Below are 22,769 nucleotides of genomic sequence, written 5' to 3'. Positions count from 1 at the left end.
TCTTGCTATGAGAGAAAAAATATTCTCTTTTGTCTGGGATAAGCACGATTTTAGGTTTCGGATCACTTGAAGGCCTATTTGAAACCAAGGAGACATGGGTGATGGATTTCCGTGATGGCTTCTGTGCTCCAGTGGCGCAATCGGTCAGCGCGCGGTACTTATATGGCAGTATCTGTTGAGCAATGCCGAGGTTGTGAGTTCGAGCCTCACCTGGAGCATGCAGTTTCTTGCTTTTTTCCTTTATTCATGGAAAATGTAATCTGCACTTGCACCCTATGGCCTGAGAACTTTACAACAGGGCAATAAGCGCCCAAAGAAACTCAAGGTTCTTTCCTCAAGGGTGCTTGAATGAGCTGTCTTTCTGTTACACTGACCACATTCTTTAAATTGTGGACCAGAACAGATAAAGAAAATGTGCGCCTTCTACTTGATGAAAAGAGGTGTGGAGAGCTGCGACATGGCTTTTCTCTTTCAGAAAACTCATTCTTCTGACTTTGTAGCTCAAACCGCTTGCAATTCTGTAGCAAGTTTACAAGGGAAAATAAAAACAAAGATTTTGCCACCCTTACCTTGTAAAGTAAGAGAACGGATGCCTTCTGAAAGAAAAAAAAAGTCTTTGCTGTCATCTAGCGAAAGCCCCAGTGGCCTAATGGATAAGGCACTGGCCTCCTAAGCCAGGGATTGTGGGTTCGAGTCCCATCTGGGGTGTTTGAGATCTTGCTTGACTCTTTCAAGTCACATCTAAAGCAAGGCTTTAGAATAAAACCTTTAGGACTTCCCTTTCCTGTTGCCTTAATTAATATGCGTGCCTTCTCCTAGTAGAACTCAGATTAGTTCAGCAGCATGCTATCAACTGAATGGAAACTTCTGCAAGATGGCTACAAGTCCTCTTGTCCAAAACCAAATCTCCTGCAATGTTTCTGCCAAACAATATGTTCAACTCCCCACAAAGGAAACGCTGCTTTTATTAGGAAAGAGCTTTGCATTTTCTCCGACATTCTCCAGACATCCCATTGTGGCATGCAAATCCGGTGGCCTAAAATCTTCAAGCAAAAAAGCCACCCTGACAAGTATCGTTGGTAAGCTTAATTTGCAGGAAGGCATTTTATGTCCTTGTTGTGCCAGTTTCAGAAATGTTTTTCCTGATGTATCAACATGTATACGAATAGCAATCAGAATCGCTCCTTAGAGGTGTGCTTCCTTTGCTTCATATGACATGGTGTTGTTGCATTTGTTGAGATTCACACTGATAGCCACTGCTTTGGGACACATTCAGAAGTCTTCTTGCCGCAAGCAGTCAGAAATAGAATCTGACGTGGATCGGCAGATTTTCTGAAAAATAGAGCATCAAAATGCTCAACACAGTTGCTGGATAGTGGCATTTCAAATGTATTAACAACTCTTGTGTTTTATCTGGGTTTACCCACAAACGGACCTTGATCCAAAGGTACTTGGTATTACCTGCCACTTCTTGCTTTACAGTGGATATTTAGTAACTTTTCAAACATGCATGAATATATCCCTAACACGTCACGATAGCAGTTGCAATATCATTTTTTCTTTCAAAAAAGTTCTACTTTTATTTTTTAAATACTGTCCTTGAGCTCCAGTCAAGTGGATTTGGCGGTGTTTTTTTTTTTTCTAGGAGTACTTATATGCTACCATTTCTTGCTATGAGAGAAAAAATATTCTCTTTTGTCTGGGATAAGCACGATTTTAGGTTTCGGATCACTTGAAGGCCTATTTGAAACCAAGGAGACATGGGTGATGGATTTCCGTGATGGCTTCTGTGCTCCAGTGGCGCAATCGGTCAGCGCGCGGTACTTATATGGCAGTATCTGTTGAGCAATGCCGAGGTTGTGAGTTCAAGCCTCACCTGGAGCATGCAGTTTCTTGCTTTTTGCCTTTATTCATGGAAAATGTAATCTGCACTTGCACCCTATGGCCTGAGAACTTTACAACAGGGCAATAAGTGCCCAAAGAAACTCAAGGTTCTTTCCTCAAGGGTGCTTGAATGAGCTGTCTTTCTGTTACACTGACCACATTCTTTAAATTGTGGACCAGAACAGATAAAGAAAATGTGCGCCTTCTACTTGATGAAAAGAGGTGTGGAGAGCTGCGACATGGCTTTTCTCTTTCAGAAAACTCATTCTTCTGACTTTGTAGCTCAAACCGCTTGCAATTCTGTAGCAAGTTTACAAGGGAAAATAAAAACAAAGATTTTGCCACCCTTACCTTGTAAAGTAAGAGAACGGATGCCTTCTGAAAGAAAAAAAAAGTCTTTGCTGTCATCTAGCGAAAGCCCCAGTGGCCTAATGGATAAGGCACTGGCCTCCTAAGCCAGGGATTGTGGGTTCGAGTCCCATCTGGGGTGTTTGAGATCTTGCTTGACTCTTTCAAGTCACATCTAAAGCAAGGCTTTAGAATAAAACCTTTAGGACTTCCCTTTCCTGTTGCCTTAATTAATATGCGTGCCTTCTCCTAGTAGAACTCAGATTAGTTCAGGAGCATGCTATCAACTGAATGGAAACTTCTGCAAGATGGCTACAAGTCCTCTTGTCCAAAACCAAATCTCCTGCAATGTTTCTGCCAAACAATATGTTCAACTCCCCACAAAGGAAACGCTGCTTTTATTAGGAAAGAGCTTTGCATTTTCTCCGACATTCTCCAGACATCCCATTGTGGCATGCAAATCCGGTGGCCTAAAATCTTCAAGCAAAAAAGCCACCCTGACAAGTATCGTTGGTAAGCTTAATTTGCAGGAAGGCATTTTATGTCCTTGTTGTGCCAGTTTCAGAAATGTTTTTCCTGATGTATCAACATGTATACGAATAGCAATCAGAATAGCTCCTTAGAGGTGTGCTTCCTTTGCTTCATATGACATGGTGTTGTTGCATTTGTTGAGATTCACACTGATAGCCACTGCTTTGGGACACATTCAGAAGTCTTCTTGCCGCAAGCAGTCAGAAATAGAATCTGACGTGGATCGGCAGATTTTCTGAAAAATAGAGCATCAAAATGCTCAACACAGTTGCTGGATAGTGGCATTTCAAATGTATTAACAACTCTTGTGTTTTATCTGGGTTTACCCACAAACGGACCTTGATCCAAAGGTACTTGGTATTACCTGCCACTTCTTGCTTTACAGTGGATATTTAGTAACTTTTCAAACATGCATGAATATATCCCTAACACGTCACGATAGCAGTTGCAATATCATTTTTTCTTTCAAAAAAGTTCTACTTTTATTTTTTAAATACTGTCCTTGAGCTCCAGTCAAGTGGATTTGGCGGTGTTTTTTTTTTTTCTAGGAGTACTTATATGCTACCATTTCTTGCTATGAGAGAAAAAATATTCTCTTTTGTCTGGGATAAGCACGATTTTAGGTTTCGGATCACTTGAAGGCCTATTTGAAACCAAGGAGACATGGGTGATGGATTTCCGTGATGGCTTCTGTGCTCCAGTGGCGCAATCGGTCAGCGCGCGGTACTTATATGGCAGTATCTGTTGAGCAATGCCGAGGTTGTGAGTTCGAGCCTCACCTGGAGCATGCAGTTTCTTGCTTTTTGCCTTTATTCATGGAAAATGTAATCTGCACTTGCACCCTATGGCCTGAGAACTTTACAACAGGGCAATAAGCGCCCAAAGAAACTCAAGGTTCTTTCCTCAAGGGTGCTTGAATGAGCTGTCTTTCTGTTACACTGACCACATTCTTTAAATTGTGGACCAGAACAGATAAAGAAAATGTGCGCCTTCTACTTGATGAAAAGAGGTGTGGAGAGCTGCGACATGGCTTTTCTCTTTCAGAAAACTCATTCTTCTGACTTTGTAGCTCAAACCGCTTGCAATTCTGTAGCAAGTTTACAAGGGAAAATAAAAACAAAGATTTTGCCACCCTTACCTTGTAAAGTAAGAGAACGGATGCCTTCTGAAAGAAAAAAAAGTCTTTGCTGTCATCTAGCCAAACCCCCAGTGGCCTAATGGATAAGGCACTGGCCTCCTAAGCCAGGGATTGTGGGTTCGAGTCCCATCTGGGGTGTTTGAGATCTTGCTTGACTCTTTCAAGTCACATCTAAAGCAAGGCTTTAGAATAAAACCTTTAGGAGTTCCCTTTCCTGTTGCCTTAATTAATATGCATGCCTTCTCCTAGTAGAACTCAGATTAGTTCAGCAGCATGCTATCAACTGAATGGAAACTTCTGCAAGATGGCTACAAGTCCTCTTGTCCAAAACCAAATCTCCTGCAATGTTTCTGCCAAACAATATGTTCAACTCCCCACAAAGGAAACGCTGCTTTTATTAGGAAAGAGCTTTGCATTTTCTCCGACATTCTCCAGACATCCCATTGTGGCATGCAAATCCGGTGGCCTAAAATCTTCAAGCAAAAAAGCCACCCTGACAAGTATCGTTGGTAAGCTTAATTTGCAGGAAGGCATTTTATGTCCTTGTTGTGCCAGTTTCAGAAATGTTTTTCCTGATGTATCAACATGTATACGAATAGCAATCAGAATCGCTCCTTAGAGGTGTGCTTCCTTTGCTTCATATGACATGGTGTTGTTGCATTTGTTGAGATTCACACTGATAGCCACTGCTTTGGGACACATTCAGAAGTCTTCTTGCCGCAAGCAGTCAGAAATAGAATCTGACGTGGATCGGCAGATTTTCTGAAAAATAGAGCATCAAAATGCTCAACACAGTTGCTGGATAGTGGCATTTCAAATGTATTAACAACTCTTGTGTTTTATCTGGGTTTACCCACAAACGGACCTTGATCCAAAGGTACTTGGTATTACCTGCCACTTCTTGCTTTACAGTGGATATTTAGTAACTTTTCAAACATGCATGAATATATCCCTAACACGTCACGATAGCAGTTGCAATATCATTTTTTCTTTCAAAAAAGTTCTACTTTTAGTTTTTAAATACTGTCCTTGAGCTCCAGTCAAGTGGATTTGGCGGTGTTTTTTTTTTTCTAGGAGTACTTATATGCTACCATTTCTTGCTATGAGAGAAAAAATATTCTCTTTTGTCTGGGATAAGCACGATTTTAGGTTTCGGATCACTTGAAGGCCTATTTGAAACCAAGGAGACATGGGTGATGGATTTCCGTGATGGCTTCTGTCCTCCAGTGGCACAATCGGTCAGCGCGCGGTACTTATATGGCAGTATCTGTTGAGCAATGCCGAGGTTGTGAGTTCGAGCCTCACCTGGAGCATGCAGTTTCTTGCTTTTTGCCTTTATTCATGGAAAATGTAATCTGCACTTGCACCCTATGGCCTGAGAACTTTACAACAGGGCAATAAGCGCCCAAAGAAACTCAAGGTTCTTTCCTCAAGGGTGCTTGAATGAGCTGTCTTTCTGTTACACTGACCACATTCTTTAAATTGTGGACCAGAACAGATAAAGAAAATGTGCGCCTTCTACTTGATGAAAAGAGGTGTGGAGAGCTGCGACATGGCTTTTCTCTTTCAGAAAACTCATTCTTCTGACTTTGTAGCTCAAACCGCTTGCAATTCTGTAGCAAGTTTACAAGGGAAAATAAAAACAAAGATTTTGCCACCCTTACCTTGTAAAGTAAGAGAACGGATGCCTTCTGAAAGAAAAAAAAGTCTTTGCTGTCATCTAGCGAAAGCCCCAGTGGCCTAATGGATAAGGCACTGGCCTCCTAAGCCAGGGATTGTGGGTTCGAGTCCCATCTGGGGTGTTTGAGATCTTGCTTGACTCTTTCAAGTCACATCTAAAGCAAGGCTTTAGAATAAAACCTTTAGGAGTTCCCTTTCCTGTTGCCTTAATTAATATGCATGCCTTCTCCTAGTAGAACTCAGATTAGTTCAGCAGCATGCTATCAACTGAATGGAAACTTCTGCAAGATGGCTACAAGTCCTCTTGTCCAAAACCAAATCTCCTGCAATGTTTCTGCCAAACAATATGTTCAACTCCCCACAAAGGAAACGCTGCTTTTATTAGGAAAGAGCTTTGCATTTTCTCCGACATTCTCCAGACATCCCATTGTGGCATGCAAATCCGGTGGCCTAAAATCTTCAAGCAAAAAAGCCACCCTGACAAGTATCGTTGGTAAGCTTAATTTGCAGGAAGGCATTTTATGTCCTTGTTGTGCCAGTTTCAGAAATGTTTTTCCTGATGTATCAACATGTATACGAATAGCAATCAGAATCGCTCCTTAGAGGTGTGCTTCCTTTGCTTCATATGACATGGTGTTGTTGCATTTGTTGAGATTCACACTGATAGCCACTGCTTTGGGACACATTCAGAAGTCTTCTTGCCGCAAGCAGTCAGAAATAGAATCTGACGTGGATCGGCAGATTTTCTGAAAAATAGAGCATCAAAATGCTCAACACAGTTGCTGGATAGTGGCATTTCAAATGTATTAACAACTCTTGTGTTTTATCTGGGTTTACCCACAAACGGACCTTGATCCAAAGGTACTTGGTATTACCTGCCACTTCTTGCTTTACAGTGGATATTTAGTAACTTTTCAAACATGCATGAATATATCCCTAACACGTCACGATAGCAGTTGCAATATCATTTTTTCTTTCAAAAAAGTTCTACTTTTAGTTTTTAAATACTGTCCTTGAGCTCCAGTCAAGTGGATTTGGCGGTGTTTTTTTTTTTCTAGGAGTACTTATATGCTACCATTTCTTGCTATGAGAGAAAAAATATTCTCTTTTGTCTGGGATAAGCACGATTTTAGGTTTCGGATCACTTGAAGGCCTATTTGAAACCAAGGAGACATGGGTGATGGATTTCCGTGATGGCTTCTGTCCTCCAGTGGCGCAATCGGACAGCGCGCGGTACTTATATGGCAGTATCTGTTGAGCAATGACGAGGTTGTGAGTTCGAGCCTCACCTGGAGCATGCAGTTTCTTGCTTTTTGCCTTTATTCATGGAAAATGTAATCTGCACTTGCTCCCTATGGCCTGAGAACTTTACAACAGGGCAATAAGCGCCCAAAGAAACTCAAGGTTCTTTCCTCAAGGGTGCTTGAATGAGCTGTCTTTCTGTTACACTGACCACATTCTTTAAATTGTGGACCAGAACAGATAAAGAAAATGTGCGCCTTCTACTTGATGAAAAGAGGTGTGGAGAGCTGCGACATGGCTTTTCTCTTTCAGAAAACTCATTCTTCTGACTTTGTAGCTCAAACCGCTTGCAATTCTGTAGCAAGTTTACAAGGGAAAATAAAAACAAAGATTTTGCCACCCTTACCTTGTAAAGTAAGAGAACGGATGCCTTCTGAAAGAAAAAAAAGTCTTTGCTGTCATCTAGCGAAAGCCCCAGTGGCCTAATGGATAAGGCACTGGCCTCCTAAGCCAGGGATTGTGGGTTCGAGTCCCATCTGGGGTGATTGAGATCTTGCTTGACTCTTTCAAGTCACATCTAAAGCAAGGCTTTAGAATAAAACCTTTAGGACTTCCCTTTCCTGTTGCCTTAATTAATATGCATGCCTTCTCCTAGTAGAACTCAGATTAGTTCAGCAGCATGCTATCAACTGAATGGAAACTTCTGCAAGATGGCTACAAGTCCTCTTGTCCAAAACCAAATCTCCTGCAATGTTTCTGCCAAACAATATGTTCAACTCCCCACAAAGGAAACGCTGCTTTTATTAGGAAAGAGCTTTGCATTTTCTCCGACATTCTCCAGACATCCCATTGTGGCATGCAAATCCGGTGGCCTAAAATCTTCAAGCAAAAATGCCACCCTGACAAGTATCGTTGGTAAGCTTAATTTGCAGGAAGGCATTTTATGTCCTTGTTGTGCCAGTTTCAGAAATGTTTTTCCTGATGTATCAACATGTATACGAATAGCAATCAGAATCGCTCCTTAGAGGTGTGCTTCCTTTGCTTCATATGACATGGTGTTGTTGCATTTGTTGAGATTCACACTGATAGCCACTGCTTTGGGACACATTCAGAAGTCTTCTTGCCGCAAGCAGTCAGAAATAGAATCTGACGTGGATCGGCAGATTTTCTGAAAAATAGAGCATCAAAATGCTCAACACAGTTGCTGGATAGTGGCATTTCAAATGTATTAACAACTCTTGTGTTTTATCTGGGTTTACCCACAAACGGACCTTGATCCAAAGGTACTTGGTATTACCTGCCACTTCTTGCTTTACAGTGGATATTTAGTAACTTTTCAAACATGCATGAATATATCCCTAACACGTCACGATAGCAGTTGCAATATCATTTTTTCTTTCAAAAAAGTTCTACTTTTATTTTTAAAATACTGTCCTTGAGCTCCAGTCAAGTGGATTTGGCGGTGTTTTTTTTTTTTCTAGGAGTACTTATATGCTACCATTTCTTGCTATGAGAGAAAAAATATTCTCTTTTGTCTGGGATAAGCACGATTTTAGGTTTCGGATCACTTGAAGGCCTATTTGAAACCAAGGAGACATGGGTGATGGATTTCCATGATGGCTTCTGTGCTCCAGTGGCGCAATCGGTCAGCGCGCGGTACTTATATGGCAGTATCTGTTGAGCAATGCCGAGGTTGTGAGTTCGAGCCTCACCTGGAGCATGCAGTTTCTTGCTTTTTGCCTTTATTCATGGAAAATGTAATCTGCACTTGCACCCTATGGCCTGAGAACTTTACAACAGGGCAATAAGCGCCCAAAGAAACTCAAGGTTCTTTCCTCAAGGGTGCTTGAATGAGCTGTCTTTCTGTTACACTGACCACATTCTTTAAATTGTGGACCAGAACAGATAAAGAAAATGTGCGCCTTCTACTTGATGAAAAGAGGTGTGGAGAGCTGCGACATGGCTTTTCTCTTTCAGAAAACTCATTCTTCTGACTTTGTAGCTCAAACCGCTTGCAATTCTGTAGCAAGTTTACAAGGGAAAATAAAAACAAAGATTTTGCCACCCTTACCTTGTAAAGTAAGAGAACGGATGCCTTCTGAAAGAAAAAAAAGTCTTTGCTGTCATCTAGCGAAAGCCCCAGTGGCCTAATGGATAAGGCACTGGCCTCCTAAGCCAGGGATTGTGGGTTCGAGTCCCATCTGGGGTGTTTGAGATCTTGCTTGACTCTTTCAAGTCACATCTAAAGCAAGGCTTTAGAATAAATCCTTTAGGAGTTCCCTTTCCTGTTGCCTTAATTAATATGCATTCCTTCTCCTAGTAGAACTCAGATTAGTTCAGCAGCATGCTATCAACTGAATGGAAACTTCTGCAAGATGGCTACAAGTCCTCTTGTCCAAAACCAAATCTCCTGCAATGTTTCTGCCAAACAATATGTTCAACTCCCCACAAAGGAAACGCTGCTTTTATTAGGAAAGAGCTTTGCATTTTCTCCGACATTCTCCAGACATCCCATTGTGGCATGCAAATCCGGTGGCCTAAAATCTTCAAGCAAAAAAGCCACCCTGACAAGTATCGTTGGTAAGCTTAATTTGCAGGAAGGCATTTTATGTCCTTGTTGTGCCAGTTTCAGAAATGTTTTTCCTGATGTATCAACATGTATACGAATAGCAATCAGAATCGCTCCTTAGAGGTGTGCTTCCTTTGCTTCATATGACATGGTGTTGTTGCATTTGTTGAGATTCACACTGATAGCCACTGCTTTGGGACACATTCAGAAGTCTTCTTGCCGCAAGCAGTCAGAAATAGAATCTGACGTGGATCGGCAGATTTTCTGAAAAATAGAGCATCAAAATGCTCAACACAGTTGCTGGATAGTGGCATTTCAAATGTATTAACAACTCTTGTGTTTTTTCTGGGTTTACCCACAAACGGACCTTGATCCAAAGGTACTTGGTATTACCTGCCACTTCTTGCTTTACAGTGGATATTTAGTAACTTTTCAAACATGCATGAATATATCCCTAACACGTCACGATAGCAGTTGCAATATCATTTTTTCTTTCAAAAAAGTTCTACTTTTATTTTTAGAATACTGTCCTTGAGCTCCAGTCAAGTGGATTTGGCGGTGTTTTTTTTTTTCTAGGAGTACTTATATGCTACCATTTCTTGCAATGAGAGAAAAAAATATTCTCTTTTGTCTGGGATAAGCACGATTTTAGGTTTCGGATCACTTGAAGGCCTATTTGAAACCAAGGAGACATGGGTGATGGATTTCCGTGATGGCTTCTGTGCTCCAGTGGCGCAATCGGTCAGCGCGCGGTACTTATATGGCAGTATCTGTTGAGCAATGCCGAGGTTCTGAGTTCGAGCCTCACCTGGAGCATGCAGTTTCTTGCTTTTTGCCTTTATTCATGGAAAATGTAATCTGCACTTGCACCCTATGGCCTGAGAACTTTACAACAGGGCAATAAGCGCCCAAAGAAACTCAAGGTTCTTTCCTCAAGGGTGCTTGAATGAGCTGTCTTTCTGTTACACTGACCACATTCTTTAAATTGTGGACCAGAACAGATAAAGAAAATGTGCGCCTTCTACTTGATGAAAAGAGGTGTGGAGAGCTGCGACATGGCTTTTCTCTTTCAGAAAACTCATTCTTCTGACTTTGTAGCTCAAACCGCTTGCAATTCTGTAGCAAGTTTACAAGGGAAAATAAAAACAAAGATTTTTCCACCCTTACCTTGTAAAGTAAGAGAACGGATGCCTTCTGAAAGAAAAAAAAGTCTTTGCTGTCATCTAGCGAAAGCCCCAGTGGCCTAATGGATAAGGCACTGGCCTCCTAAGCCAGGGATTGTGGGTTCGAGTCCCATCTGGGGTGTTTGAGATCTTGCTTGACTCTTTCAAGTCACATCTAAAGCAAGGCTTTAGAATAAAACCTTTAGGACTTCCCTTTCCTGTTGCCTTAATTAATATGCATGCCTTCTCCTAGTAGAACTCAGATTAGTTCAGCAGCATGCTATCAACTGAATGGAAACTTCTGCAAGATGGCTACAAGTCCTCTTGTCCAAAACCAAATCTCCTGCAATGTTTCTGCCAAACAATATGTTCAACTCCCCACAAAGGAAACGCTGCTTTTATTAGGAAAGAGCTTTGCATTTTCTCCGACATTCTCCAGACATCCCATTGTGGCATGCAAATCCGGTGGCCTAAAATCTTCAAGCAAAAAAGCCACCCTGACAAGTATCGTTGGTAAGCTTAATTTGCAGGAAGGCATTTTATGTCCTTGTTGTGCCAGTTTCAGAAATGTTTTTCCTGATGTATCAACATGTATACGAATAGCAATCAGAATCGCTCCTTAGAGGTGTGCTTCCTTTGCTTCATATGACATGGTGTTGTTGCATTTGTTGAGATTCACACTGATAGCCACTGCTTTGGGACACATTCAGAAGTCTTCTTGCCGCAAGCAGTCAGAAATAGAATCTGACGTGGATCGGCAGATTTTCTGAAAAATAGAGCATCAAAATGCTCAACACAGTTGCTGGATAGTGGCATTTCAAATGTATTAACAACTCTTGTGTTTTATCTGGGTTTACCCACAAACGGACCTTGATCCAAAGGTACTTGGTATTACCTGCCACTTCTTGCTTTACAGTGGATATTTAGTAACTTTTCAAACATGCATGAATATATCCCTAACACGTCACGATAGCAGTTGCAATATCATTTTTTCTTTCAAAAAAGTTCTACTTTTATTTTTAAAATACTGTCCTTGAGCTCCAGTCAAGTGGATTTGGCGGTGTTTTTTTTTTTTCTAGGAGTACTTATATGCTACCATTTCTTGCTATGAGAGAAAAAATATTCTCTTTTGTCTGGGATAAGCACGATTTTAGGTTTCGGATCACTTGAAGGCCTATTTGAAACCAAGGAGACATGGGTGATGGATTTCCGTGATGGCTTCTGTGCTCCAGTGGCGCAATCGGTCAGCGCGCGGTACTTATATGGCAGTATCTGTTGAGCAATGCCGAGGTTGTGAGTTCGAGCCTCACCTGGAGCATGCAGTTTCTTGCTTTTTGCCTTTATTCATGGAAAATGTAATCTGCACTTGCACCCTATGGCCTGAGAACTTTACAACAGGGCAATAAGCGCCCAAAGAAACTCAAGGTTCTTTCCTCAAGGGTGCTTGAATGAGCTGTCTTTCTGTTACACTGACCACATTCTTTAAATTGTGGACCAGAACAGATAAAGAAAATGTGCGCCTTCTACTTGATGAAAAGAGGTGTGGAGAGCTGCGACATGGCTTTTCTCTTTCAGAAAACTCATTCTTCTGACTTTGTAGCTCAAACCGCTTGCAATTCTGTAGCAAGTTTACAAGGGAAAATAAAAACAAAGATTTTGCCACCCTTACCTTGTAAAGTAAGAGAACGGATGCCTTCTGAAAGAAAAAAAAGTCTTTGCTGTCATCTAGCGAAAGCCCCAGTGGCCTAATGGATAAGGCACTGGCCTCCTAAGCCAGGGATTGTGGGTTCGAGTCCCATCTGGGGTGTTTGAGATCTTGCTTGACTCTTTCAAGTCACATCTAAAGCAAGGCTTTAGAATAAATCCTTTAGGAGTTCCCTTTCCTGTTGCCTTAATTAATATGCATTCCTTCTCCTAGTAGAACTCAGATTAGTTCAGCAGCATGCTATCAACTGAATGGAAACTTCTGCAAGATGGCTACAAGTCCTCTTGTCCAAAACCAAATCTCCTGCAATGTTTCTGCCAAACAATATGTTCAACTCCCCACAAAGGAAACGCTGCTTTTATTAGGAAAGAGCTTTGCATTTTCTCCGACATTCTCCAGACATCCCATTGTGGCATGCAAATCCGGTGGCCTAAAATCTTCAAGCAAAAAAGCCACCCTGACAAGTATCGTTGGTAAGCTTAATTTGCAGGAAGGCATTTTATGTCCTTGTTGTGCCAGTTTCAGAAATGTTTTTCCTGATGTATCAACATGTATACGAATAGCAATCAGAATCGCTCCTTAGAGGTGTGCTTCCTTTGCTTCATATGACATGGTGTTGTTGCATTTGTTGAGATTCACACTGATAGCCACTGCTTTGGGACACATTCAGAAGTCTTCTTGCCGCAAGCAGTCAGAAATAGAATCTGACGTGGATCGGCAGATTTTCTGAAAAATAGAGCATCAAAATGCTCAACACAGTTGCTGGATAGTGGCATTTCAAATGTATTAACAACTCTTGTGTTTTTTCTGGGTTTACCCACAAACGGACCTTGATCCAAAGGTACTTGGTATTACCTGCCACTTCTTGCTTTACAGTGGATATTTAGTAACTTTTCAAACATGCATGAATATATCCCTAACACGTCACGATAGCAGTTGCAATATCATTTTTTCTTTCAAAAAAGTTCTACTTTTAGTTTTTAAATACTGTCCTTGAGCTCCAGTCAAGTGGATTTGGCGGTGTTTTTTTTTTTCTAGGAGTACTTATATGCTACCATTTCTTGCTATGAGAGAAAAAATATTCTCTTTTGTCTGGGATAAGCACGATTTTAGGTTTCGGATCACTTGAAGGCCTATTTGAAACCAAGGAGACATGGGTGATGGATTTCCGTGATGGCTTCTGTCCTCCAGTGGCGCAATCGGTCAGCGCGCGGTACTTATATGGCAGTATCTGTTGAGCAATGCCAAGGTTGTGAGTTCAAGCCTCACCTGGAGCATGCAGTTTCTTGCTTTTTGCCTTTATTCATGGAAAATGTAATCTGCACTTGCACCCTATGGCCTGAGAACTTTACAACAGGGCAATAAGCGCCCAAAGAAACTCAAGGTTCTTTCCTCAAGGGTGCTTGAATGAGCTGTCTTTCTGTTACACTGACCACATTCTTTAAATTGTGGACCAGAACAGATAAAGAAAATGTGCGCCTTCTACTTGATGAAAAGAGGTGTGGAGAGCTGCGACATGGCTTTTCTCTTTCAGAAAACTCATTCTTCTGACTTTGTAGCTCAAACCGCTTGCAATTCTGTAGCAAGTTTACAAGGGAAAATAAAAACAAAGATTTTGCCACCCTTACCTTGTAAAGTAAGAGAACGGATGCCTTCTGAAAGAAAAAAAAGTCTTTGCTGTCATCTAGCAAAAGCCCCAGTGGCCTAATGGATAAGGCACTGGCCTCCTAAGCCAGGGATTGTGGGTTCGAGTCCCATCTGGGGTGTTTGAGATCTTGCTTGACTCTTTCAAGTCACATCTAAAGCAAGGCTTTAGAATAAAACCTTTAGGACTTCCCTTTCCTGTTGCCTTAATTAATATGCATGCCTTCTCCTAGTAGAACTCAGATTAGTTCAGCAGCATGCTATCAACTGAATGGAAACTTCTGCAAGATGGCTACAAGTCCTCTTGTCCAAAACCAAATCTCCTGCAATGTTTCTGCCAAACAATATGTTCAACTCCCCACAAAGGAAACGCTGCTTTTATTAGGAAAGAGCTTTGCATTTTCTCCGACATTCTCCAGACATCCCATTGTGGCATGCAAATCCGGTGGCCTAAAATCTTCAAGCAAAAATGCCACCCTGACAAGTATCGTTGGTAAGCTTAATTTGCAGGAAGGCATTTTATGTCCTTGTTGTGCCAGTTTCAGAAATGTTTTTCCTGATGTATCAACATGTATACGAATAGCAATCAGAATCGCTCCTTAGAGGTGTGCTTCCTTTGCTTCATATGACATGGTGTTGTTGCATTTGTTGAGATTCACACTGATAGCCACTGCTTTGGGACACATTCAGAAGTCTTCTTGCCGCAAGCAGTCAGAAATAGAATCTGACGTGGATCGGCAGATTTTCTGAAAAATAGAGCATCAAAATGCTCAACACAGTTGCTGGATAGTGGCATTTCAAATGTATTAACAACTCTTGTGTTTTATCTGGGTTTACCCACAAACGGACCTTGATCCAAAGGTACTTGGTATTACCTGCCACTTCTTGCTTTACAGTGGATATTTAGTAACTTTTCAAACATGCATGAATATATCCCTAACACGTCACGATAGCAGTTGCAATATCATTTTTTCTTTCAAAAAAGTTCTACTTTTATTTTTAAAATACTGTCCTTGAGCTCCAGTCAAGTGGATTTGGCGGTGTTTTTTTTTTTTCTAGGAGTACTTATATGCTACCATTTCTTGCTATGAGAGAAAAAATATTCTCTTTTGTCTGGGATAAGCACGATTTTAGGTTTCGGATCACTTGAAGGCCTATTTGAAACCAAGGAGACATGGGTGATGGATTTCCGTGATGGCTTCTGTGCTCCAGTGGCGCAATCGGTCAGCGCGCGGTACTTATATGGCAGTATCTGTTGAGCAATGCCGAGGTTGTGAGTTCGAGCCTCACCTGGAGCATGCAGTTTCTTGCTTTTTGCCTTTATTCATGGAAAATGTAATCTGCACTTGCACCCTATGGCCTGAGAACTTTACAACAGGGCAATAAGCGCCCAAAGAAACTCAAGGTTCTTTCCTCAAGGGTGCTTGAATGAGCTGTCTTTCTGTTACACTGACCACATTCTTTAAATTGTGGACCAGAACAGATAAAGAAAATGTGCGCCTTCTACTTGATGAAAAGAGGTGTGGAGAGCTGCGACATGGCTTTTCTCTTTCAGAAAACTCATTCTTCTGACTTTGTAGCTCAAACCGCTTGCAATTCTGTAGCAAGTTTACAAGGGAAAATAAAAACAAAGATTTTGCCACCCTTACCTTGTAAAGTAAGAGAACGGATGCCTTCTGAAAGAAAAAAAAGTCTTTGCTGTCATCTAGCGAAAGCCCCAGTGGCCTAATGGATAAGGCACTGGCCTCCTAAGCCAGGGATTGTGGGTTCGAGTCCCATCTGGGGTGTTTGAGATCTTGCTTGACTCTTTCAAGTCACATCTAAAGCAAGGCTTTAGAATAAATCCTTTAGGAGTTCCCTTTCCTGTTGCCTTAATTAATATGCATTCCTTCTCCTAGTAGAACTCAGATTAGTTCAGCAGCATGCTATCAACTGAATGGAAACTTCTGCAAGATGGCTACAAGTCCTCTTGTCCAAAACCAAATCTCCTGCAATGTTTCTGCCAAACAATATGTTCAACTCCCCACAAAGGAAACGCTGCTTTTATTAGGAAAGAGCTTTGCATTTTCTCCGACATTCTCCAGACATCCCATTGTGGCATGCAAATCCGGTGGCCTAAAATCTTCAAGCAAAAAAGCCACCCTGACAAGTATCGTTGGTAAGCTTAATTTGCAGGAAGGCATTTTATGTCCTTGTTGTGCCAGTTTCAGAAATGTTTTTCCTGATGTATCAACATGTATACGAATAGCAATCAGAATCGCTCCTTAGAGGTGTGCTTCCTTTGCTTCATATGACATGGTGTTGTTGCATTTGTTGAGATTCACACTGATAGCCACTGCTTTGGGACACATTCAGAAGTCTTCTTGCCGCAAGCAGTCAGAAATAGAATCTGACGTGGATCGGCAGATTTTCTGAAAAATAGAGCATCAAAATGCTCAACACAGTTGCTGGATAGTGGCATTTCAAATGTATTAACAACTCTTGTGTTTTTTCTGGGTTTACCCACAAACGGACCTTGATCCAAAGGTACTTGGTATTACCTGCCACTTCTTGCTTTACAGTGGATATTTAGTAACTTTTCAAACATGCATGAATATATCCCTAACACGTCACGATAGCAGTTGCAATATCATTTTTTCTTTCAAAAAAGTTCTACTTTTAGTTTTTAAATACTGTCCTTGAGCTCCAGTCAAGTGGATTTGGCGGTGTTTTTTTTTTTCTAGGAGTACTTATATGCTACCATTTCTTGCTATGAGAGAAAAAATATTCTCTTTTGTCTGGGATAAGCACGATTTTAGGTTTCGGATCACTTGAAGGCCTATTTGAAACCAAGGAGACATGGGTGATGGATTTCCGTGATGGCTTCTGTCCTCCAGTGGCGCAATCGGTCAGCGCGCGGTACTTATATGGCAGTATCTGTTGAGCAATGCCAAGGTTGTGAGTTCAAGCCTCACCTGGAGCATGCAGTTTCTTGCTTTTTGCCTTTATTCATGGAAAATGTAATCTGCACTTGCACCCTATGGCCTGAGAACTTTACAACAGGGCAATAAGCGCCCAAAGAAACTCAAGGTTCTTTCCTCAAGGGTGCTTGAATGAGCTGTCTTTCTGTTACACTGACCACATTCTTTAAATTGTGGACCAGAACAGATAAAGAAAATGTGCGCCTTCTACTTGATGAAAAGAGGTGTGGAGAGCTGCGACATGGCTTTTCTCTTTCAGAAAACTCATTCTTCTGACTTTGTAGCTCAAACCGCTTGCAATTCTGTAGCAAGTTTACAAGGGAAAATAAAAACAAAGATTTTGCCACCCTTACCTTGTAAAGTAAGAGAACGGATGCCTTCTGAAAGAAAAAAAAGTCTTTGCTGTCATCTAGCAAAAGCCCCAGTGGCCTAATGGATAAGGCACTGGCCTCCTAAGCCAGGGATTGTGGGTTCGAGTCCCATCTGGGGTGTTTGAGATCTTGCTTGACTCTTTCAAGTCACATCTAAAGCAAGGCTTTAGAATAAAACCTTTAGGACTTCCCTTTCCTGTTGCCTTAATTAATATGCATGCCTTCTCCTAGTAGAACTCAGATTAGTTCAGCAGCATGCTATCAACTGAATGGAAACTTCTGCAAGATGGCTACAAGTCCTCTTGTCCAAAACCAAATCTCCTACAATGTTTCTGCCAAACAATATGTTCAACTCCCCACAAAGGAAACGCTGCTTTTATTAGGAAAGAGCTTTGCATTTTCTCCGACATTCTCCAGACATCCCATTGTGGCATGCAAATCCGGTGGCCTAAAATCTTCAAGCAAAAATGCCACCCTGACAAGTATCGTTGGTAAGCTTAATTTGCAGGAAGGCATTTTATGTCCTTGTTGTGCCAGTTTCAGAAATGTTTTTCCTGATGTATCAACATGTATACGAATAGCAATCAGAATCGCTCCTTAGAGGTGTGCTTCCTTTGCTTCATATGACATGGTGTTGTTGCATTTGTTGAGATTCACACTGATAGCCACTGCTTTGGGACACATTCAGAAGTCTTCTTGCCGCAAGCAGTCAGAAATAGAATCTGACGTGGATCGGCAGATTTTCTGAAAAATAGAGCATCAAAATGCTCAACACAGTTGCTGGATAGTGGCATTTCAAATGTATTAACAACTCTTGTGTTTTATCTGGGTTTACCCACAAACGGACCTTGATCCAAAGGTACTTGGTATTACCTGCCACTTCTTGCTTTACAGTGGATATTTAGTAACTTTTCAAACATGCATGAATATATCCCTAACACGTCACGATAGCAGTTGCAATATCATTTTTTCTTTCAAAAAAGTTCTACTTTTATTTTTTAAATACTGTCCTTGAGCTCCAGTCAAGTGGATTTGGCGGTGTTTTTTTTTTTTCTAGGAGTACTTATATGCTACCATTTCTTGCTATGAGAGAAAAAATATTCTCTTTTGTCTGGGATAAGCACGATTTTAGGTTTCGGATCACTTGAAGGCCTATTTGAAACCAAGGAGACATGGGTGATGGATTTCCGTGATGGCTTCTGTGCTCCAGTGGCGCAATCGGTCAGCGCGCGGTACTTATATGGCAGTATCTGTTGAGCAATGCCGAGGTTGTGAGTTCGAGCCTCACCTGGAGCATGCAGTTTCTTGCTTTTTGCCTTTATTCATGGAAAATGTAATCTGCACTTGCACCCTATGGCCTGAGAACTTTACAACAGGGCAATAAGCGCCCAAAGAAACTCAAGGTTCTTTCCTCAAGGGTGCTTGAATGAGCTGTCTTTCTGTTACACTGACCACATTCTTTAAATTGTGGACCAGAACAGATAAAGAAAATGTGCGCCTTCTACTTGATGAAAAGAGGTGTGGAGAGCTGCGACATGGCTTTTCTCTTTCAGAAAACTCATTCTTCTGACTTTGTAGCTCAAACCGCTTGCAATTCTGTAGCAAGTTTACAAGGGAAAATAAAAACAAAGATTTTGCCACCCTTACCTTGTAAAGTAAGAGAACGGATGCCTTCTGAAAGAAAAAAAAAGTCTTTGCTGTCATCTAGCGAAAGCCCCAGTGGCCTAATGGATAAGGCACTGGCCTCCTAAGCCAGGGATTGTGGGTTCGAGTCCCATCTGGGGTGTTTGAGATCTTGCTTGACTCTTTCAAGTCACATCTAAAGCAAGGCTTTAGAATAAAACCTTTAGGACTTCCCTTTCCTGTTGCCTTAATTAATATGCGTGCCTTCTCCTAGTAGAACTCAGATTAGTTCAGCAGCATGCTATCAACTGAATGGAAACTTCTGCAAGATGGCTACAAGTCCTCTTGTCCAAAACCAAATCTCCTGCAATGTTTCTGCCAAACAATATGTTCAACTCCCCACAAAGGAAACGCTGCTTTTATTAGGAAAGAGCTTTGCATTTTCTCCGACATTCTCCAGACATCCCATTGTGGCATGCAAATCCGGTGGCCTAAAATCTTCAAGCAAAAAAGCCACCCTGACAAGTATCGTTGGTAAGCTTAATTTGCAGGAAGGCATTTTATGTCCTTGTTGTGCCAGTTTCAGAAATGTTTTTCCTGATGTATCAACATGTATACGAATAGCAATCAGAATCGCTCCTTAGAGGTGTGCTTCCTTTGCTTCATATGACATGGTGTTGTTGCATTTGTTGAGATTCACACTGATAGCCACTGCTTTGGGACACATTCAGAAGTCTTCTTGCCGCAAGCAGTCAGAAATAGAATCTGACGTGGATCGGCAGATTTTCTGAAAAATAGAGCATCAAAATGCTCAACACAGTTGCTGGATAGTGGCATTTCAAATGTATGAACAACTCTTGTGTTTTATCTGGGTTTACCCACAAACGGACCTTGATCCAAAGGTACTTGGTATTACCTGCCACTTCTTGCTTTACAGTGGATATTTAGTAACTTTTCAAACATGCATGAATATATCCCTAACACGTCACGATAGCAGTTGCAATATCATTTTTTCTTTCAAAAAAGTTCTACTTTTATTTTTTAAATACTGTCCTTGAGCTCCAGTCAAGTGGATTTGGCGGTGTTTTTTTTTTTCTAGGAGTACTTATATGCTACCATTTCTTGCTATGAGAGAAAAAATATTCTCTTTTGTCTGGGATAAGCACGATTTTAGGTTTCGGATCACTTGAAGGCCTATTTGAAACCAAGGAGACATGGGTGATGGATTTCCGTGATGGCTTCTGTGCTCCAGTGGCGCAATCGGTCAGCGCGCGGTACTTATATGGCAGTATCTGTTGAGCAATGCCGAGGTTGTGAGTTCGAGCCTCACCTGGAGCATGCAGTTTCTTGCTTTTTGCCTTTATTCATGGAAAATGTAATCTGCACTTGCACCCTATGGCCTGAGAACTTTACAACAGGGCAATAAGCGCCCAAAGAAACTCAAGGTTCTTTCCTCAAGGGTGCTTGAATGAGCTGTCTTTCTGTTACACTGACCACATTCTTTAAATTGTGGACCAGAACAGATAAAGAAAATGTGCGCCTTCTACTTGATGAAAAGAGGTGTGGAGAGCTGCGACATGGCTTTTCTCTTTCAGAAAACTCATTCTTCTGACTTTGTAGCTCAAACCGCTTGCAATTCTGTAGCAAGTTTACAAGGGAAAATAAAAACAAAGATTTTGCCACCCTTACCTTGTAAAGTAAGAGAACGGATGCCTTCTGAAAGAAAAAAAAGTCTTTGCTGTCATCTAGCCAAACCCCCAGTGGCCTAATGGATAAGGCACTGGCCTCCTAAGCCAGGGATTGTGGGTTCGAGTCCCATCTGGGGTGTTTGAGATCTTGCTTGACTCTTTCAAGTCACATCTAAAGCAAGGCTTTAGAATAAAACCTTTAGGAGTTCCCTTTCCTGTTGCCTTAATTAATATGCATGCCTTCTCCTAGTAGAACTCAGATTAGTTCAGCAGCATGCTATCAACTGAATGGAAACTTCTGCAAGATGGCTACAAGTCCTCTTGTCCAAAACCAAATCTCCTGCAATGTTTCTGCCAAACAATATGTTCAACTCCCCACAAAGGAAACGCTGCTTTTATTAGGAAAGAGCTTTGCATTTTCTCCGACATTCTCCAGACATCCCATTGTGGCATGCAAATCCGGTGGCCTAAAATCTTCAAGCAAAAAAGCCACCCTGACAAGTATCGTTGGTAAGCTTAATTTGCAGGAAGGCATTTTATGTCCTTGTTGTGCCAGTTTCAGAAATGTTTTTCCTGATGTATCAACATGTATACGAATAGCAATCAGAATCGCTCCTTAGAGGTGTGCTTCCTTTGCTTCATATGACATGGTGTTGTTGCATTTGTTGAGATTCACACTGATAGCCACTGCTTTGGGACACATTCAGAAGTCTTCTTGCCGCAAGCAGTCAGAAATAGAATCTGACGTGGATCGGCAGATTTTCTGAAAAATAGAGCATCAAAATGCTCAACACAGTTGCTGGATAGTGGCATTTCAAATGTATTAACAACTCTTGTGTTTTATCTGGGTTTACCCACAAACGGACCTTGATCCAAAGGTACTTGGTATTACCTGCCACTTCTTGCTTTACAGTGGATATTTAGTAACTTTTCAAACATGCATGAATATATCCCTAACACGTCACGATAGCAGTTGCAATATCATTTTTTCTTTCAAAAAAGTTCTACTTTTAGTTTTTAAATACTGTCCTTGAGCTCCAGTCAAGTGGATTTGGCGGTGTTTTTTTTTTTCTAGGAGTACTTATATGCTACCATTTCTTGCTATGAGAGAAAAAATATTCTCTTTTGTCTGGGATAAGCACGATTTTAGGTTTCGGATCACTTGAAGGCCTATTTGAAACCAAGGAGACATGGGTGATGGATTTCCGTGATGGCTTCTGTCCTCCAGTGGCACAATCGGTCAGCGCGCGGTACTTATATGGCAGTATCTGTTGAGCAATGCCGAGGTTGTGAGTTCGAGCCTCACCTGGAGCATGCAGTTTCTTGCTTTTTGCCTTTATTCATGGAAAATGTAATCTGCACTTGCACCCTATGGCCTGAGAACTTTACAACAGGGCAATAAGCGCCCAAAGAAACTCAAGGTTCTTTCCTCAAGGGTGCTTGAATGAGCTGTCTTTCTGTTACACTGACCACATTCTTTAAATTGTGGACCAGAACAGATAAAGAAAATGTGCGCCTTCTACTTGATGAAAAGAGGTGTGGAGAGCTGCGACATGGCTTTTCTCTTTCAGAAAACTCATTCTTCTGACTTTGTAGCTCAAACCGCTTGCAATTCTGTAGCAAGTTTACAAGGGAAAATAAAAACAAAGATTTTGCCACCCTTACCTTGTAAAGTAAGAGAACGGATGCCTTCTGAAAGAAAAAAAAGTCTTTGCTGTCATCTAGCGAAAGCCCCAGTGGCCTAATGGATAAGGCACTGGCCTCCTAAGCCAGGGATTGTGGGTTCGAGTCCCATCTGGGGTGTTTGAGATCTTGCTTGACTCTTTCAAGTCACATCTAAAGCAAGGCTTTAGAATAAAACCTTTAGGAGTTCCCTTTCCTGTTGCCTTAATTAATATGCATGCCTTCTCCTAGTAGAACTCAGATTAGTTCAGCAGCATGCTATCAACTGAATGGAAACTTCTGCAAGATGGCTACAAGTCCTCTTGTCCAAAACCAAATCTCCTGCAATGTTTCTGCCAAACAATATGTTCAACTCCCCACAAAGGAAACGCTGCTTTTATTAGGAAAGAGCTTTGCATTTTCTCCGACATTCTCCAGACATCCCATTGTGGCATGCAAATCCGGTGGCCTAAAATCTTCAAGCAAAAAAGCCACCCTGACAAGTATCGTTGGTAAGCTTAATTTGCAGGAAGGCATTTTATGTCCTTGTTGTGCCAGTTT

The 22,769-nt window shown here is 41.4% G+C and overlaps 22 non-coding genes across 22 annotated transcripts; all 22 read left to right on the top strand.

Moving 5' to 3' along the window:
* Positions 1-125: 125 nt before the first annotated feature.
* TRNAI-UAU (transfer RNA isoleucine (anticodon UAU)) lies at positions 126-218 on the top strand. The gene is given in 2 exon segments: positions 126-163; positions 183-218. It is a non-coding gene; the product is annotated as a tRNA-Ile (tRNA).
* Positions 219-635: 417 nt separating this feature from the next.
* On the top strand, positions 636-708 carry TRNAR-CCU (transfer RNA arginine (anticodon CCU)). Its single transcript has one exon. It is a non-coding gene; the product is annotated as a tRNA-Arg (tRNA).
* Positions 709-1,791: 1,083 nt separating this feature from the next.
* On the top strand, positions 1,792-1,884 carry TRNAI-UAU (transfer RNA isoleucine (anticodon UAU)). The gene is given in 2 exon segments: positions 1,792-1,829; positions 1,849-1,884. It is a non-coding gene; the product is annotated as a tRNA-Ile (tRNA).
* Positions 1,885-2,301: 417 nt separating this feature from the next.
* TRNAR-CCU (transfer RNA arginine (anticodon CCU)) lies at positions 2,302-2,374 on the top strand. Its single transcript has one exon. It is a non-coding gene; the product is annotated as a tRNA-Arg (tRNA).
* Positions 2,375-3,457: 1,083 nt separating this feature from the next.
* TRNAI-UAU (transfer RNA isoleucine (anticodon UAU)) lies at positions 3,458-3,550 on the top strand. Its single transcript is given in 2 exon segments — positions 3,458-3,495; positions 3,515-3,550. It is a non-coding gene; the product is annotated as a tRNA-Ile (tRNA).
* A 415-nt stretch (positions 3,551-3,965) lies between these two features.
* On the top strand, positions 3,966-4,039 carry TRNAR-CCU (transfer RNA arginine (anticodon CCU)). Its single transcript has one exon. It is a non-coding gene; the product is annotated as a tRNA-Arg (tRNA).
* Positions 4,040-5,630: 1,591 nt separating this feature from the next.
* TRNAR-CCU (transfer RNA arginine (anticodon CCU)) lies at positions 5,631-5,703 on the top strand. The gene has a single exon. It is a non-coding gene; the product is annotated as a tRNA-Arg (tRNA).
* A 1,591-nt stretch (positions 5,704-7,294) lies between these two features.
* On the top strand, positions 7,295-7,367 carry TRNAR-CCU (transfer RNA arginine (anticodon CCU)). Its single transcript has one exon. It is a non-coding gene; the product is annotated as a tRNA-Arg (tRNA).
* A 1,083-nt stretch (positions 7,368-8,450) lies between these two features.
* Positions 8,451-8,543, top strand: TRNAI-UAU (transfer RNA isoleucine (anticodon UAU)). The gene is given in 2 exon segments: positions 8,451-8,488; positions 8,508-8,543. It is a non-coding gene; the product is annotated as a tRNA-Ile (tRNA).
* Positions 8,544-8,959: 416 nt separating this feature from the next.
* Positions 8,960-9,032, top strand: TRNAR-CCU (transfer RNA arginine (anticodon CCU)). Its single transcript has one exon. It is a non-coding gene; the product is annotated as a tRNA-Arg (tRNA).
* Positions 9,033-10,624: 1,592 nt separating this feature from the next.
* TRNAR-CCU (transfer RNA arginine (anticodon CCU)) lies at positions 10,625-10,697 on the top strand. The gene has a single exon. It is a non-coding gene; the product is annotated as a tRNA-Arg (tRNA).
* A 1,083-nt stretch (positions 10,698-11,780) lies between these two features.
* TRNAI-UAU (transfer RNA isoleucine (anticodon UAU)) lies at positions 11,781-11,873 on the top strand. Its single transcript is given in 2 exon segments — positions 11,781-11,818; positions 11,838-11,873. It is a non-coding gene; the product is annotated as a tRNA-Ile (tRNA).
* Positions 11,874-12,289: 416 nt separating this feature from the next.
* Positions 12,290-12,362, top strand: TRNAR-CCU (transfer RNA arginine (anticodon CCU)). Its single transcript has one exon. It is a non-coding gene; the product is annotated as a tRNA-Arg (tRNA).
* A 1,591-nt stretch (positions 12,363-13,953) lies between these two features.
* Positions 13,954-14,026, top strand: TRNAR-CCU (transfer RNA arginine (anticodon CCU)). Its single transcript has one exon. It is a non-coding gene; the product is annotated as a tRNA-Arg (tRNA).
* Positions 14,027-15,109: 1,083 nt separating this feature from the next.
* Positions 15,110-15,202, top strand: TRNAI-UAU (transfer RNA isoleucine (anticodon UAU)). Its single transcript is given in 2 exon segments — positions 15,110-15,147; positions 15,167-15,202. It is a non-coding gene; the product is annotated as a tRNA-Ile (tRNA).
* A 416-nt stretch (positions 15,203-15,618) lies between these two features.
* On the top strand, positions 15,619-15,691 carry TRNAR-CCU (transfer RNA arginine (anticodon CCU)). Its single transcript has one exon. It is a non-coding gene; the product is annotated as a tRNA-Arg (tRNA).
* A 1,591-nt stretch (positions 15,692-17,282) lies between these two features.
* On the top strand, positions 17,283-17,355 carry TRNAR-CCU (transfer RNA arginine (anticodon CCU)). The gene has a single exon. It is a non-coding gene; the product is annotated as a tRNA-Arg (tRNA).
* A 1,083-nt stretch (positions 17,356-18,438) lies between these two features.
* On the top strand, positions 18,439-18,531 carry TRNAI-UAU (transfer RNA isoleucine (anticodon UAU)). Its single transcript is given in 2 exon segments — positions 18,439-18,476; positions 18,496-18,531. It is a non-coding gene; the product is annotated as a tRNA-Ile (tRNA).
* Positions 18,532-18,948: 417 nt separating this feature from the next.
* TRNAR-CCU (transfer RNA arginine (anticodon CCU)) lies at positions 18,949-19,021 on the top strand. Its single transcript has one exon. It is a non-coding gene; the product is annotated as a tRNA-Arg (tRNA).
* A 1,082-nt stretch (positions 19,022-20,103) lies between these two features.
* On the top strand, positions 20,104-20,196 carry TRNAI-UAU (transfer RNA isoleucine (anticodon UAU)). Its single transcript is given in 2 exon segments — positions 20,104-20,141; positions 20,161-20,196. It is a non-coding gene; the product is annotated as a tRNA-Ile (tRNA).
* Positions 20,197-20,611: 415 nt separating this feature from the next.
* TRNAR-CCU (transfer RNA arginine (anticodon CCU)) lies at positions 20,612-20,685 on the top strand. The gene has a single exon. It is a non-coding gene; the product is annotated as a tRNA-Arg (tRNA).
* A 1,591-nt stretch (positions 20,686-22,276) lies between these two features.
* On the top strand, positions 22,277-22,349 carry TRNAR-CCU (transfer RNA arginine (anticodon CCU)). Its single transcript has one exon. It is a non-coding gene; the product is annotated as a tRNA-Arg (tRNA).
* The last annotated feature ends 420 nt before the right edge of the window (positions 22,350-22,769 follow it).

This window comes from Lithobates pipiens, unplaced genomic scaffold, assembly GCF_037356315.1.
Source record: "Lithobates pipiens isolate NorthernLeopardFrog02 unplaced genomic scaffold, aLitPip1_a1.2 Scaffold_8, whole genome shotgun sequence".
In the NCBI taxonomy this organism is placed as follows: Eukaryota; Metazoa; Chordata; class Amphibia; order Anura; family Ranidae; genus Lithobates; species Lithobates pipiens.
Note: the sequence above shows the minus strand (reverse complement) of the source record. Positions and strands in the feature narration are given on the sequence as shown.